This window comes from Microplitis mediator, chromosome 8 (genome assembly GCF_029852145.1).
Source record: "Microplitis mediator isolate UGA2020A chromosome 8, iyMicMedi2.1, whole genome shotgun sequence".
Taxonomy (NCBI): Eukaryota; Metazoa; Arthropoda; class Insecta; order Hymenoptera; family Braconidae; genus Microplitis; species Microplitis mediator.
In genome coordinates, this window is record NC_079976.1 from 273,006 (window position 1) to 291,209 (window position 18,204).

An 18,204-nucleotide genomic window follows, 5' to 3' on the forward strand; every position below is an offset into this window, starting at 1 on the left:
ACCATCAACGTCCTACTCTTAACCCATTAACTAATTGCCATCCCATTATCACCTGGACAAATACCATTACTATAGATATAGATATATACTGTTATTGCTGATCAATTATCATCTTGGTCCCAGGTGAAATTCAATTGGAGCGCTGTAAAGACAAACGTTTAACTTTGAACCACGGAGGACGAATTTCACATGGGAACGACTTTTTTTTTCTTGTTTTTTTTATTGTTCTATCTGAAGCACCAATTTCATTATTTCGCTTTTTTCTTTTTTCTTTTTCTCTCTATTTCTATTTTTCATTTAGTTTATTTTATTCTCTTTTTATACGAGCCCTCAACTCTGGTGTGTTGGTATATATAGAGAGAGTGAGAAAGTAGAGTAGAGTAGCAGTAGTTGGTCCAGCGATCCCAAAAGCGTCGTCATCCCACGGGGCGGCTGCGAATCGATTCCGGGTAAATGTGGGTGTGCGTGCCAGAGTGTTTGTTGTTGTGCTGCTACTGGTGAAACGAGCGGGGAAAGCTTCTGCCACTATTGCCACTACTGCCACTACTGCTTCGCTGTTACTGTGCTGTGTGCTGTCCGTTCTATTACTATCTCTCTCTCTCTTTTAAACTTTCCATACAGACGTTCTTTGTTTCGTTTTCACCCTCTCACTGTTGACGATTCACACACACACACACACATTGAAAGTGGAGCTTTGTCTTGGGAAAGCACACGCGTTTGCATATAGTAAACAAATGTATGCAAAAGCATCAACGAGTAGTGTGTCACTAAGTTAGAGAGAATACACTAACTGGTATTCTATCTCTCGATGGCTGCTCGTTGGAATATAGTGTTGGTAAATTCAGGATAACCTTGTTGCTGCTACTGTTATTGTTGGTGTAGTAGTAGCCATTATGGCAATCACGTTGATCCGATCCAGTTCTCGATCATGATTTCGTGATCAAAAATAAATCTCATTTGCAATTTCAATTAAAAGACGTATTTTGCTGTCCAATTCAAAAATATTCCGCAATGCTGTCTATGCAGTTGTTAACTTTGTTGTAATTATGACTGACAGAAAGGGCTCAAAATAATAATAAAAAAACCTAAGTTTGTTTATTAATTTAAATTATTGGGATTGATGTCTCTGCGTAGGCATTGCGTGTTTCACGTCACTGGGGAATACAATCCCACGTGGTAAATCGGTTGGTAAATTAAATCATCGTGAGCCCCTGATGAATTTCTTAATTAGTAACCTGTCACTCACTTCTACCCTCCCTTTATCCTTCTCACCCTCTCACCCTCTTACCATCTCTTCATCCTTCTCTTTCTTTCTCTTTGCTGGCACTGTAAGCTTGTGACTGCTTTCCTCTTTTACGACAACTAAGTATGATAGTCACGCATTGTTTCCAAGGAGAACAACACACCACCCATCAGCCAGGCGCATACATTTACATCGTATTGGAAACCGCATTTAAAGAGACTTTGGTTGTTTTGTTGTTAAGTTAAACGTCAGATATTTTAAGTGATTCATTAAATCCCACATCCTGTTTGTTTAAACTTATTTTTTTAATATTTTTTATTACAAATTCGGAATTATTAATATTAATGACAATTTCATGATGATGATTTTTATTAAATAATAATTTAATTTTTGTAACTGAAGATGAAATAATAATAAATACTTTTCTTTCATTCACACAGTATTCAGATGTTTACTAAAATTATATAAACGATTGCTGTCAATAACTTGGACGTAGAAACCACTTTAAAAGTTACTACATAATCCATGAATAAGGAAAAGTTTATTTGCTCTTTGAGTTTATCCTCAAACTCTACTTTTATTTTCGTTTATTTTGCTGTTCTATACTATAGATATTTTTATATTTTGTACAAAAAAAAAATATATATCTAGTAAAAAATATTCACATATAGACAAGTCGTGTGTACAGATATCACGGCAGAAATTTTACCTGTAAAGATAAAAAAAAAAATCAAACAAGTAGTCTGTGTGTACGTACGTGTTGACGACAGGGCTCGGATAAAATTTTTTATGCAAAAAGTATTACTTGAACGTCCAGAACTGCTCGGCTGCTGTAAACATTCAAAGGCAACTTCACCGTATGCTTTTAGTGTCTCGCTTTAACTTACATTTTCTGTAACAGAATATATTTTTTTTTATTTTTTTTTTTTTCCCCGTCAAGTCTAGAGGCTTTTTTCCTTCTCACTTGTACACGAATACGCAAAGTATTTAAAAGTGGGAGAGTGTAGAGAGCGTAGAGAGGAAAACATTGATCAAAGTCACGTGGTATTGGCGTAGTGGGTCTCTCTATGTGTGTCTGGAGCTTTTTGCGCTAACTCAGATAATCCTATTAAAATATCGATGTCATTTCAGATAAACCAAGTAATATTTTATGTAGTTTTCCTTAATTACTACTGCGTTATTAAACATACAGAAAGTGGATTACTGCTGATTGGTTAATATTTTAAAAAACTTTAAAACTAATTTATATTCCTGTTGGTTTCTCTGGGTTCGGAAAAGCTCTTTATAGACCGCCAAAATAAACTCTGAAAATACAGGTTTATATTCCATATTCCTAATTTTATTTAACTTTCACAAGAAATGAACAAGTTTAATGCGAATTTTATAAGTTTCGCTAAAGTTTTACGTTGGATCGATTGCAACGGTAGTAACTCGAAATTTCGGATCGGGATGCAGCTCCTCCCTATATATATAGATATATATATATATGAAAACAGAGTGAGAGAAATGATATATATAGAGTCATAGCAGCCCCCGGCCAACTTTATGGCTCTTCTCTTCAGCTGGTTCACTCTCTGACTCTCTCACTCTTTTAGTGGTTCCCTTTACGTCTCTTGGCATCGCAGTGAACTTGCCATGCCACACCTCACGGCAGGCATGGAGTGCCGCAGCACGTGATTCGATTTAACTAGATTCTCCCACGAACCCTCGTGCATTTATTGCAGAGTCGGCGCGCGCGAATCGACGCAGAGAGCGCGCCACACACACCGACCGATACAGATACTGAGGTGGTATAAAGAAAATTTAGGAGAGAATGAGGTTATGAATTCCCAGGGCGTTCACGTGGAAGCTTCACCGCATCATATTCTATTCTATACTTTACTACCACTACTACTATTCCTATTACTATTACTATTACCTATCATCATCCTGGTGCTCAATGAACAATCGACTGAGCCAACGAGTTTCAATTAAAACACAATCATTTAATCACATTTGGCTTTATATTACACTAAAGGATTATTTTTGACGTCTATTGTTTCGTTATTATTATTTATTAATATTATTTAATAATACCCAGATTACGTTACACGCTCGGAATAGAAACTAAGATATATTAGATGGATATTATTTCCATAAATACCATCACAAGAGTACTATAATTTTGATTAAAAAGAAAAAAAAAGTAGACTGAATAATAAAAATGGCATCACTTTTTAAGCCGCATTCTTTTTATAACATTTTTCCCCAACCACAAATCTTCCGTATTCTATTTTAGTCTTGAGCCGCGTATCCCTCAAGGGTCAAAATCGATCGTCAACTGGGTATAACTATAACAAACTACCTCTACCACTAGCCAGTATCGGCAGTATCTACTAATACACATTCCTTAGGTCTTCAATACATTAACAACAGCAACAACGATGAGAATGATGATAATAATGGTATGATAGAGTGTGATATACCTACTATACACACACCTTGACTCTCGTTACTTCTGTCCCTGGCTGTCCCTGGCTGTATACTTGGATTGCTATTCTCTGGCATTGAGTTGTGTCCCCGTTTGAGCGATTATCAATATTTACGCTTCGTCTTTATTCTTCCACCTGTTTTACTCTTTCACGCCCTATACCTTTTTGACTACAACGACGATAACGATGAAGACGACAACCTAGAGATCCACTTCATCCACCGAGACTACAAGTACCCAGAGCTGTCTACGTCCACACACACCTTATTCACAGCAACTGTCTACCACACAGCAATATCTCTGATCAGAGTAGTGCACTCGTCCCAAGGGTTATGCTCTTCCACAAAACGTGGCAGTCATCCAAATCCTACTCTATAGACTCTAGTCTCAAAGTTTTACCGAAAAATAAAATCATTCTTTTTAAAAACTTTCCCCTAAATTCCTCAAACTGTCATCTTTTTTCATTCTAGCTTATCTAAAATATCTTATAAATGTATTACAGACGCCACTATCTAGTGTCTAGTTATGCTATTGGTAAGAGAGAAATCACAATCTCGAGCGAACTTAAAATCTACCATCTACCTCGTTGTCTTTATCGGCTCAGATCGATCTTGGTGATAAATTCAAGTGCCTGAATTGAACAGAAACATGCTCGTTCGATCCCATTCGATATACCCATCGAGTTACAACTGCTGTTGGTTACAACTGATTCCATATATATAGATATATAGATATGTGTGTGGTGTATACTGATAATGCCAATAGCAAGTAGCAAGAAACTCAGCCAATCGTTACTCCATCCCCAATAATTCCTTTCTCTTATTCTCTTTCTTTTATAGATATACATAATACTACTTCTAGTATGACTACTACAACAACAGATACTGCTACTTTATGCTTGTTTTAGTCCTCAGGCATTATTCATGACTCTCGTTGAATAATAGAATTGTGGGCTGACTGGAAATTGCGAAAATGTAAATGATCTGACAATCTAATCGTACTTGCTTATATATATACTATGGATTGTATTTTATCGACAAGATAGTATTGTTTTGTAGATTTCAATAATAATTATTTTTTTATCTGGATAAATTTAACCAGCATGGTGCATGTAGGCGATATAGGCGCACGGAAAATTGTGTACGGATGGTGGTACTGTAGTACAACTGGTAGTGCAGCCAGTCTAATTTTCTTGTCGATGGTTTGCCCTCCCTTTCCGGTAGTAGAGTGACCTACTTCCTCAACGGAGGAAAATGTGGGCGATCGTGCTCACTGGTGCGGCGATCGGATGTTGTTTACTCTCTCGACACTCTCTGTACCAGTTAAGGGTTTAAGCCAGTAAAGTGCCAAGATATATGTCAAATGGAAAATACCATCTTTTATTTTAATTATTTTATTTTACGCCTTAATGTTTTACTTAATGGCTTCAACAACTTTATGCATTTTATAAAATTCAAATGGACAAAACTGTCACAGCTATTTCGGATTAAAAAATAACTTCATTTTCAAATTTACTTTTACTTAAAATGTCACCGTGACTGTAATAGCATGGATGCTGCATAAATTATTAAGGTAATAGAGGAATTATTTTTTTTTTTCTTTGAAATGGGGGCATACGAGTAATTAACTCGTCAAATTAAATTTTTCACTTTCAAAATTAATTCACTTAAATGAAAATGCTATTTTCGTTTTTTATAAATCCTTGAATAAAGTGTGTATCCGTCAAATATTTAAATATCAATCCACATGTCAAGATGTCAAAAGCTTAAATTAATACAACAACTTTTTTTTTCAAACCACTATAAATATATATGAATGTAAATTGATACGTCAAATAAAATAAGATTGAATTCAATCATCACTGAGTACCGTGGCATACATCATAGAGCTTGTGTATCGTCAAAAAAATAAAAGAGTTGAGGCGAAAGATGAAGAAAAAAAAAAAAAAAACATCTTACATGGATTGAAAGTGGCAGGAAATATAAAGTATACTAGGAGCGATATGACCGGGGTGATATGTCTGAATATAGGGGTCGACGTGTTAAGATAAAGTCAAAAGGTCTATGGAGAACAAAAAATATAATAAATAATATCAAGCTAAATAAATAAATATATTTGTTGGAAAAAAAAAAAAACAAACAAACAAACAATTAATGACAGCGGTCTGTACTCTCAATAAAAATACTACTCATTTTCTCATACTTTTTCCGTAATATAAATGGAAGTGTATATATAAATATGTATTTCACCCTCGTATACACTCAAGAGCGACCAACGAACCGGTCTGGCAACAACATTAGCCCGGAAATAAATAAGCGACGGCGCCGGCAAACAACCGATGCATATTTGATAGTAAGCGAATATTAATGCGAGCTTACCGTGAGATGATTGATGAAACGGTGTCGAGCTTGGTCTACAGGCTATTTATATTAAAGTATAGGAATATCATGACGGGAAAGACGCACAAGTAAGATCGCACATGCCAACTGAACCTAGACGAAGTCTTCTATAAAAAAAAAGAAAAAATAATAAATATAAATAATGATAAATATAAAAAATGTGTCAAGAGAAATATTTAAACCCTTCGACGTTGACGTTTAAGAAATGAGACATTATAAACGTGATGTTTATTACACTAGCCATGTCATGCAGGCTTTTCATTCATGATAAACTTTATTTAATACCGTGACATTTAATCCTATGGATTTTCATTCATTCTCACCTTTTTATTTACATAACATTAATTTAATAATATTTTTATTATATCCGAGTATTCATTTTTTTTCCTTCGTAGAAAAAAAAATATTAATTGAGTCATTAAATATTTTTTTTTCTCACATGCCAGAACGCAGTGGCAAGCGACTGGAAAATGACAAATTGATGGCAGAGGTTGACTTGCAGTTGGTTGAAAATTTAAATATATAGGATGCGACCAAGTGGAAGAGTGCGAGAGCAAAAGAGATAAAATTATCCATGCATAGTTGGCGTGTGAGGAAGATGGAGTAAGACAGGAGGCTGAAAGGTGCGCAAGACTGAAATATAGAGTGTGTAATGCAGTGTGAATGTGTGTAAAATATGTGGATGTGAGAGAAAGAGAGAGAAAGATAGAGAAGGTGATGATGACCAAGTCACATCGGGTTGATATTGGTATTGGTATTGGCATTAGAAGAGCGTCAGAGTGGAAACGTCGACTAGACCGGAGGTAAAACGTAACGAACCCACAGGCGGACGTTAGCTTTCCCACAGCTACGGATATTACTGTTACTGAGAACTATTTGATTTGTTAGTACATATGTAAATCAACGTTCTCTATTCATTATCCTCATAACTATAATTCTCACCTACTCCCATTTAATTATATAAATATTTTATTTATTATTTTACGAATACAAAATTTATGCGATGAAAATGGCTTTTGATTTCCGATTCCGAGCACGAATCAATTATTTGTATTCAGGAAGCGATTGATGGTCAATCTGAAGACTCAAGAGACAAAGAGGAAGTGGCTGAGAGAAACCGAAGGCAAGGCAAATTTAAAGAGAGAGAGAGAATATTGGGGGAATAGAATTGAGGGTATAAATTGGATTTCAATTCGCTTCACGCCCTACAATCGTGTTCCTCTAATCAAACTGCCTTCGAGTCACAAGTACCCGCATGCTTTGTCACTGGATACCCTGCGGAATAAAAGGGTAGACGCAACCTAAGATTTTCCAGCTCTATATCCAGAAAAAAAAAAAATTTCATATATATATATATATAAATATATGTGTATAGATAATATCGACCCTTTCTTATTGACCCGGAAGACAATTCGGCAAACAACAGACAAATGAAATTCTCTTCAAGATAAAAAATAATAATAAGTTAAAAAATCTATGGAATTTTTTATCGGCTCAATTTTATTCAATATTACATTCTTTAATATGTTTTTTTTTTTTTAATATAATCAGAGTGTGTGTGTATTTGGAGATTTTATTTAGCAAACAATAAAATTTAATTATAAAACTAAATTAGTTGAGTTGGTGATGTAACAGTGAACAGAAAGTATCTGAGTATTACAAGTTTTGGTAGGATGAATAAATAAATAAAACAACAAATATTTTAAGTAGCGTGAAATTATACAAATAGAATTTTCATCATTGCAAAGTTTTACGTGTTTAAAGTTTTAAAAGCATCAGAATGAGTGAGTGATAAAGTTTTGTATTGCTCTGTATATAGTTGTATGGAGAACCAGGAGCCTTTGCATCGCAATCCGAGTAGTCCAAGTGCCGAGGATTGCACTTGAGAAGCTCAAAGAGTCTAGAAAACTCGGCGATCGCGTTACGCTAAAGAAATTTATTTTAAAGTAACAAGTTTTAAGGTTCTACTAAATACATTACAATTATTTTCAATGCTTACCAAAGCGCACGCAACGCCGATGAATTTATTGTTTTATGTTTTGTCCCGAAAAATGCATATAAAAGCTAAGAGGAATTAAAAGGATTTATAAGTCACGTTGGTGCTTCAGCGGCAGTAGAAAGGATAAAGACACGTCAGACAAGAGAAATGAGTTGAGTGAATCGTGACGAAACGGCAACACATTTTCAGCTAAAACTATAGCCAAACTTTTGAATAGCTGAGGACTAGAGACTAGAGAGTAGAGAGTACTGAGTAGAAAGAGAATGAACGTTTAATGTCGTAACTATCAGTACTCCGCAAGCTTCTGTGTTTCACCAGCTAAACTTTGTTCGAGCTTCTCGCTTATTCTTTGTACCCATCACTGACTATCCATCTTCCTCGCTCACTCCCTTGTTGTATATCTATGCATAATATATATATATGGATATACTCTATTTCTCATTCCACGATACTACTTCATCTTCACAGTGAAGTGGCACTAGAGTTAACGCGAAAGCGAGACGTCATCTCACTTCGGCAACTTCAGACAACCACTTTCAATTATTATTTATATTGTACATCCCTTTTTTTTTTTTTTATTTCAATATTTGCCTAATTATTTTTAGGGGAGAGGGGGGCAGAGTGGGCCCCTTAAGGAAAATAATTATAATATCATTAATTTTTTTTACGCGTTTACTTCTTTTTAGATCCTTGATACTTATTTTCACTTCATTATGCTGCGTCCATTAAAATTGAAAAATCGAAAATTAGGGGCAAAGTGGGCCCTCCAAAAAAATTTCGGATTAGATATTTTTTATTCTTTACACGTGTGATATTTGCAAATAACTATAAAACAATTGTATTTTAATAATATAAAAGTCATTTTAATAGTCTGCTGCGATACAACTTTAAAAAGTAATTTTATTATCTTTAACTTTCTTAATAAATTATATTTAATGGACAGTTTTGGTGGTCCATTTTAGCCCTCAGTATATAAGAAATTTCGATAAGTTTATTATCCGTCCGAATTTATTGGCATATAGAAAATTTTGAGGAGCCCACTTTGCCCCCATATTTTTTGAAGTTTCGAAAATTTCAAGGGGCCTACTTTGCCCCCAGGGGCCCACTTTGCCCTCTCCTCCCCTATTAATACCAAATATATATTTGTCAGCTTTTGGAATATTTAATTACCTTTATAACATTATGAATAATTAAATTCCGTATTAAATTTTAATAATTATTGAAATTAATGAAACAAATGAAATTTATTATTAACATGTAAATAAATCAATAGCTTAAATTTAAAAAATGAAAGTGTAATAGCCCTAGAGGTAATTAATATATAGATGTCTGTATGAAAATGAGGTTGATACATGATATCCAGTAGTAGTTGTTACAAAGCTGGGTGGGGATGTTGAGAAAGGTCGGTCGAGCTTTCATTAGCAAGTAACACACTGGTACACAATATACAACAACCGTAGAGTCATGAACGACGCAGGCTTGCATGAAAATGCACAAGAGTTTAGAGTTGAGAGGAAAAGATATGTGAATAGGTAACTTGCCAGTGGTGATGCTCGTGATGAATAAAAGCTAATGGATGACTATAGCCAGTAAAGTTGTATGCATTATGTGTGCGTACATTTCACTACTCGTAACCCTTCATCCACTTGGCTTACTTATTCTTGGCTTACTGATTATATGTTTGTAGGTTACTTTCTTTTATTAACTCCTACAAAATTTTTTCCTCCTTTTATCTTTCTTTCTTATTAAATAAACTAAAGAGCTAAAAATAATTTTATAAAAATCTTTATATGCTGTGTATGTGTGTCTATAAAATAAGTTTTTTCATAGTCACACAAAATGAACACACATTCTTTCTCCTTATTCTCCAACAACTGGTGGAAAAATACTTTAGCAGTGAATTTTTATATGCATCTCAAAGCTCAAAGAAGAATGTATTTTTATATTACAAAGAAACTTTGATAGTAGGTAATAATAAAATGTGTTATGGAAAAAAGCTCTTGGCATTCTACTCACTCATTCACTCATTCTTTTTTATTTTTTTCCATTTAACTTTGTTTTTTTTTTTTTTTTTTTTATTTTTTACACACAGAGTGTAAGTTTATACGTTATATATATTTTGAACGCAACGCGACAATATCAAGTTTAACGATACTGTGACAAGAAGAAGAAGAAGAAGAAGAAGAAAAAGGAGGAGAGGGAGTGACGGGTGACGGCCGACGGGTGACGGGTGACGGGAGGTATAAAAAAGAAAATAGAATATTAGAGATAGGTCAAAGGTCACGACCCTCAGGAATCGATAAATATTGGAAGCATTACAATAGATCCAAAGTCTCAGTTTTGATCGCCCCCGATAAAATATGAATAACCTCGACGATTCTCAACAGTAACACGGACCGAGCATAAATTCCCACTTTACGTTTGTCCTCTCTTTTATGACACCTCTCTCCTTCCCTCCCTCTCTATATCTTCTCTTCTATCCTTTTCATTCTCAGTTTAATGTCGCTCTCGTTCTCGTTGTTGGTGTCGGTGTCGGTGTCAGTGTCGGTGTCAGTGTCGGTGTCGGTGTTACTGTCGCTGTCATTGTCGTGGGGTGTCCGTGCTGGACTTTTCTCTCATTCTTTCCCTTCTATATAATACCTGTGTGTTATATTACACTTTGAAATTCATGATGATAAATCGACGCGTGACTTTTTCACATTAAAATTAAGTCCTACATATTAAGTGTCGTTATTAAATGTAACAACGTGATTTCTGGGCATTTATTTTCACCTCTTGTTCTCTTTAATAATTCATACTCTTTCCTTACACTTGCAAAAATAAAAAAATATCATGTCATAATTTGAAAAAAAAGAAAAAAACATCTATTTTAAAATAAATTTGTTGGTTTAAAGTAAACATAAATAGTACAAAATAAGCTTTATTAAAAAGTTTTGGAACGTATGACAGTAAATAGACGTTATTTGTATTTGTATGTAATTTAGCTTGACACTACGGATTACATATAGAGTACATTAATTAAGGGACAAAATGAATACATAACTGGATAGAAAGAAGAAGAAAAAAAAAGAAGAAGAAGGTGTGTAGAGGTTTATATAGAAAGCACTGACAGAAAGACAGAGGGACAAATGTGTGGGTATAAATATATACGTATACATGTATATATAAACAAACTGACATTGCGTTGGTAGAGTCAGTGAGTCAACAGAGTATATAGTAAAGGATCAGGAAGTTGCTGGATAGCATGGACGCCTTCATGTACACGTTGTTCAATTAGACACAACCGTGTGAATCCCGAGTGGACGACAGCGGCAGCAGAAGTAGAAGCAGAAACAGAAGCAGAAACAGAAGCAGAACTATAACCAAAGCCAGAACCTACAAACGAGGGTGGAAATGAGAAACATGAGAGAGAATACGGATCACCCAGACAGACACACTGACAGAAGAGACCCAGACAGACTGGCATTTCGAGGTACGTGTCCGAACTAAATCCGAATTATTGCGGTTCGTAAACACCCACCAGTTTTTTATGCGTTAAATTAAAAATAAAAATTTTTTAAAATCGAGTTTTAAAAAATAGACAAAAAAGGTTTGGATTTTTTAATTGGACAATGCACTCATTATCCTTTGTAATGGATACACATGAATAAAATAATTCTTTGTATTAAATTTTATTACATTTCATTTTTTATCACGTATTAAAATTTGTTAATTATTCTAATTCATTAAATATATATGTATATTTTTTTTTTTGCTTTTTTTAAGAATATTTAAATTCATTAATTGAAAACTCGTTTAATTGGTACTTAAATATTTAAATGTAAATGTTACGTTTTTAGTTTATAATTATAATAAAAATTAATCATTTAAATGCCATCTCAATTTAAATTATTAATTAACAAATTTTTATATCCGTGACCTAAAAAAATTAATTAATAAACTTATCACTCAATAATTTTTAGTTTTATTATTTATATTTTTTTTATTTAAAAAAAAATCTCACGTGCATCTTAAATACTCAACACTAATTACATGTTAACGTTATCAAAAACAATGAATAACCAGCTTAATTATGTAACCTAATTACACAGAGCTTAATCTCCTCGAAAAAAATACCATTGAAAAATACAAAAAAATAATATAGAAAAAAAATATGTATATATAACCGATAAAAATCTCAAGTAAGCGTTAATCATGTCGTTTCAAGATTCTCGTCACCTATTCTATTTTACAACCAATACTACAAATTGCTTGTTACCTTGCACTTTTATATTGACATTTTTTTTTCTTTTTACGCCCATCGTCACTCATACGTGAGCACTTATAGCTGATATATATATATATATGTAGATAGATAGATAGATATAAAATTTTTATTTATTTATTTTTTTAATGGTCGCGAAGGGAGATTTTTTTAAAGGGTGCGAAGGAAGGTGTGAAAAAAGTTAAGTAAGTGGTTACAGAGTAGAGAAAGAGTGAGTGAGTGAAGTACATATATAATATACATAACAGGATGAGGATGCGCACTCAGGATCGTGTCACGTGAATCATAACGCCAATTCACCAACGATACGCAAACTAACGGCTAGAATAACACGCGATAAACCGTGAGAGGTTTATGCCAAAGTAATGTATATATTTTATACATTATATAGATAGATATATACGTATTAAAATATAAATATAAATATATATATTTAGTGGAAGTTAGTATGGGTTTAATAGTATGGGAAACTTTAAAATTTAATATAAAACCGAGAGTATAGGTAACAAAGCCACATATAAAGTTTAATGGTACATGGTATACTTTTTGTTAAACATGTTTTAAAGTTCCACACACTAATGAAATGAAACCTTCTGATGCGGTAATGTTACTCTCTAACTTTAACCTAACACTGAAATGTTTCATTTATGTACACACCGGAAATGGAGTTTAAATTGAGATGAGTTTTATAATTTATTTTTGATTATTTGTAATAATATGTTAGCGTACACACATACATACATATATGTTTAAACACTTGTACTGACGTTAATTTGAGTTAAATTATCTGCCCGACGTTTCATTAAATTAGAGACTGTAAATATTTTTATTTTATTATATTGTTTAAAAATTTCAATTTTTATTAATTACATTATTAAAGATTTATCTTGGGGATTATATTCAAAAAGTTTAAAATTCAAGTCTGGCCGTGAATGGAATTTACTAGTCAGTGTATTAATTTATTCAAAAGGTTAAATATGTTATTATTAAAAACCAGGGTTAATAAAAATTTTATAATGGTTTAATTTCAGTAGCTAAAGCTCGAAAAAAATGATAGGGCGGATGAAGAGTACACTGGGTGGCGTGTAGATGTCAGAAGAAAAATGAAGGTCGCGCGATCACTCCCGGAAATTAAACGCAGCGCAAATATATTTATAGTTGGGCGAGGCGAAAAATAAAAGCCCTCGGAGGCAAGAGGGATAAAAAATATGCCGTAGGTTCAGTTGAGAAATTAAGATGGGAAAAAGGGTAAAAAATTAAAGACAAGATTATGGGGTGAATTTAATGTCGCAACTAATGCACCAGATTCACATACGACCACGGAAAAATGCTTCAGTTTGCACATTCGTCCAACTTTAAAATTTACTTGCTCTCTTCTCTCTTTTTCTCAGTCTCTCGATCTCTATAATTCTTTGGCTTAATTCTATCTTATTTTTTGACTCGAGCAGCCTCGGCTTCTACTTGGGCTTGTTCTTTCTTATATTTTTTTCTTTATTCTTATTCGCGGTCGACGAAATTTTATAGCCAATTACTCACGAATTCTTATTGCCACTTTTAATCTCATTTAACGCTATTTGTCTTCCAGCCTCAAGGAGACCGGCTCTCTAGACATTTGAATGCCTCCATCTAATCTATTATACTATTAATTTAAAACAAAAAATTTATTACTAAAATTAATTATAAAATTAAAAAAAAATCGTCTTTTACAATATCCATTCATTTATGGATGAGTGGTTGATAAAACGTTTAAAAGTTTAATTAAATAACAAAATGATAGTAAAAACTGGTAAAGAGATTTAATTAGAGAGAGGAAAATTATATCAAGAAGCTGTTTATGTGTGTGAGTGTATGTGAGTGTGTGTCACGTGGTAAACATTGATTCGACGACCCACGCATGTCTCTTCTCTTCTCGGGGCATCTGCGGCGTCGGCGGGCGACCCTTATTGTGCGGCTATTGCCGAAATTCGCGAAATAGTTGTTCCAGCCAGTGTTCCAGGTTATCACCAGCCAATTGAATTCCACACGATCCGCCGGCACTTGCTGTGTCACCTGTGCATTCTGAGCAATACCCTGACAACTAAACCGACGTCCCATTAGCGACGATTGTGTTAAGTTCCTTTGTCTGGTTGCTTGTCACTGACCGCTGTCCCCAGTCACATCCTTTGATCTTAACTAATGACATCTAAAACCCCTTTCAAACCGTATCCATTTCTCTCATATACATGTGTATATCTACCCTGATTATCTTACTGCATCCTCGACTGAAATGATCGGCTGCCCCCCTCAATTACCTCGATAATCATTTAATTAATAAATTATTATTACACGGAAAAAAAAAATTAGTAAATATTACTGAGATTCTCGTCAACAGCGCGCCTAGACCGAATCTCAGTAAATTTTACTGAGTAGAACGTGAGAAATTAATAACAGATGCATTTTTTTGACAAGTGTCTTGTAGTTTTTTAAGGTTTAAGTAGTAATTTTAAATAGTCAAGCAGTAAATTTAAACGATTAACTGTTAATTATAACAGTTTTAACATTAAAATCATAATTTTACTGATTGAAACGACATTATTTATTGAAGATGACATAAATAATTAGAAGTTGAACTACAATCATTGACAATCATTTTTTTCCATGTAACCTTGTTCAGTTATATTTTGAGAAAACAAAAAAAAATTTTAATTGAAATATAATAAAATTAAAAAAATGTAATCTTAAAAAAGCAGAGGTCGTGGCAAGTGCACTGTAATAAGGAAACTTGGAGTATGTATCACAAGCCCACAAGTAAAGCTTCGAGACAGTTAGTACAAGCTCAACTTATAGTAGCTACAACTATTATCTGAGATTCTATACTCCTATATGTATATATATATATATATATATATATTAACACAAGTACATAGATACAAGAACATGTGTGTATAAACATGTGGAGGCGAGTGGGAGGCTGACGCGAATGGCGAGTGGAGTGGAGGGTGGACTCGCGTGCAGCCTTGACATGGCCCAGGAAATCAATGGGACCTCCAACCGACAAACTCGGTCAGCGGAGCTGCATGGCCCCGTGGCCCGTTACATAGTCCAAGTCCGACCAACTTGGATCTTTTAGTTTTGCATCTCAAATTCTTTGATTTAGACTCAAGTAACTTCACCCACATTAATATAAAAGATCTTGTGTGTATATATACAACTTCTTTTTTATTTATTTATTTTTTTTTTCTATTTAGCCTGACGAATTAAAAATTACTTGAGTGATACATTTAATATAATTCATTTATTTATTAAATTGAGGTTAAATTGTTGTTGAAGGATGACTAGTCAAATCTAATGATAAATTAGATGAATATAGTAAATGGAAAACAATTAACGCAGATTATTTAATGGCATCATCAGTAGTTAAAGATAGTGAGTTAGTTATTAACAGGAGTAAGCTTAAGCAAACAGAGGAATAAAGTAGAGTGAATTACTGTCTAGAAGCGTTTCATTGAGTGTATTCAAAGTCACATTCCCATTACTCGTAGAGGTTTAATGTTGACATTGAAAATATTAGCTTAATACGGTTGTTACAATTCAACTAAAATGTACTACCTAACAGCAATATAATTCAAAGTGTGTGTAGTTAGTTTTATAAGAGACTTTTACTCTGTTATTTTATAATCGAAAAAAAAAAAAAAAAAAAAAAAAACAAGAAAAAATATTATCCAAGATATTTTAACAGATATTTTTCCACTCGCTTTTGTTATTCTCGAAAAAATTTATTGCTTTCCAGTGACCGGAATGAAATAACTTTATTTTATTTTTTGTTAATTTAATTAACAAGAAATGAAAATAAGTGAGTTTGTAGGGCTTAGGGTTAGTGGTAGTGGTAGTGGTAGTATATAGAAGTACAAGTGGAAATTTAAGAGAATGTATTGTAAGTTTTTAAGTGGAGCCTTGGCAAGCAGACAGGGTTGCCAATCAATGCGAGGCCATCAGCCTCTAGTCCATGGCCCTATGCATACTTTAGTAACGCTATTCACGACCTAGTCAATGATGAAAGACTGGATTACTGCCCCTTACCCTCTCTGCCACAGCTCTATGTATTAATGACGATACTGAGCCAGCCTAAATAAATAATACTATCAACAACACAGTTTTTATAGAATATTATTTTTATACCCTAGCTAAATATGCCAAACTTATTTTAGGAATAGAGCTGACTGAATAAGAAAAAAAAGAAAAAAAAATAGTATATTGAGTCTACGCGGGTTAATCACTTGTGTGCCCTTGTTTCGGATAAAATTACCTTGTAAGTTTTGAGCCACTTATTGCATATAACCCTCAGGAAGGTGAAGAAATCGTGAGTGCTTATAAACCACCGCTTTATTATCTCAGTCTTTTATCCGAGCTACATTAGCTGCTATTATTATTATTATCATTATTGTCGTTGGTGTTGCTGTTGTTATTGTTGGTGTATTATATTATGATCGCGTGATCTTTTCACCGCGGATATTACACTACACTAGCAGCTAAAAATTGAGAAATCTCGTGAGCTGGCGGTTTAATGCATTAAAATTGTCGGTGACTAATGTTTTCTTTTTTCATCACAATTATTTTAATTTTTTTTCTTTTTTATGTCTTTCTTTGCCTTTGTTCGATCATTAGTGTGTTAAAATATTTACCCGTCTGTCGTGCAGCTAAGTAACTTGATTTATATCTCATTTATTAACCGTGAAAAAATATAATTTCCTTGGAAAAAATTTTTATGAAAAATTAAAATAAGATAAAAAATACTTTTTAAAATGAAATGTTTATTTATATTTAAAATTTACCCATTTTCTCAATCAAATAGCCTCTTTATCTGCTTGTCAGGCGGACTGGTTATTTTTACTTGCACAAGAGCACCGCGTTCGCCGGTATAGTCCGATAAGAGTATATACGGTGGTATAGTAGTTAATTATATCACACTACCCCATTAGAGTGCCGGGAGTGCACGATTGTAATAGTCTTTTATACTCGGGCAACGTTATTTTCCTTTTTTCACGATTTTTTTTTTTTTTTTTATTCCACTTCACTGACTCTGTGGTTGTTTGCTGCATCGTCCCTCCTCCTCCCTTTTGTTCTCCCTTACTCGCGTTCTGCGTAACTACATTTTTTTTTATAATTACATTATTGTTAGCATCAGCTGTTAGTGAACATTGCGTCGTCAATTTTTATCCGATAAATCGAGTATACTTGAATCAACTTTTAACTTTTTTATTCATCAACTTTAATTATTACATAATTCTTCCAATTTAGTGATAAACTACTTAACTTGTTAAACTCTTTACTAAATTTATTCTTGTTATTGTCCACTAAAAGAATGAAATATTAAATAAACAAAAGAAGAAAGCAGTGGGAATAAAATATTCCAAGAGTCGGATGACAAAAAATTTTCGATCCTGGGAAAAGAAAAAGCTGAATGAGATGAATAGTGTGATAGAGTATCGGTGAAACGAGCTCAGGAAAAAGTATAAAGAAATGTAGAGTAGAGAGGGTGAGAAAGGGTGAATAGGGTAAAGAGGGTTTATTTTGTATGCAGAAGCACATAATGTGTGTGTTACCGAAGCGAAGGATGGGTTAACGTATGTACCGTGTGTATCAGAAAGCATAACGGGTAGGAGTGTAATAAAAGAGCTTTCTGGAGCACATTAAAGTAATGCGTTCGTGTCGCGGCTCGCCGAGGCTTGCAGATGGGTTTAGACGCCTGAAAACTGGCTTCGACCACTACGCCGACTTTCCACAGACGCTCTTCCTTTTTCATCATTTTCCACCTCTTTTATTTACTTTTACTCTTCATTCTGAGCTTTT

The 18,204-nt window shown here is 33.7% G+C and overlaps 1 protein-coding gene and 1 long non-coding RNA gene across 20 annotated transcripts in view; one reads left to right on the top strand and one right to left on the bottom strand.

The window, feature by feature from the left end:
* The window catches only part of LOC130673039 (uncharacterized), a 154,905-nt gene that overhangs the window by 69,382 nt on the left and 67,319 nt on the right, over positions 1-18,204 (bottom strand). The window contains exons 5-7 of one of the 3 annotated variants that reach the window (XR_008990820.1): positions 6,092-6,219; positions 2,049-2,135; positions 1,723-1,952 (exon numbers count right to left, since the gene is read on the bottom strand). The exons of 1 other annotated variant lie outside the window; for it this stretch is intronic. This is a non-coding gene — a long non-coding RNA (uncharacterized LOC130673039). Of the gene's footprint in view, positions 1-1,722; positions 1,953-2,048; positions 2,136-6,091; positions 6,220-18,204 lie in introns of those variants that run through there. One more of the 3 variants, XR_008990822.1, reaches the window with a different exon arrangement.
* LOC130673034 (gamma-aminobutyric acid receptor subunit beta) overlaps positions 1-18,204 on the top strand; it is an 81,007-nt gene that overhangs the window by 1,812 nt on the left and 60,991 nt on the right. The window lies entirely within an intron of this gene.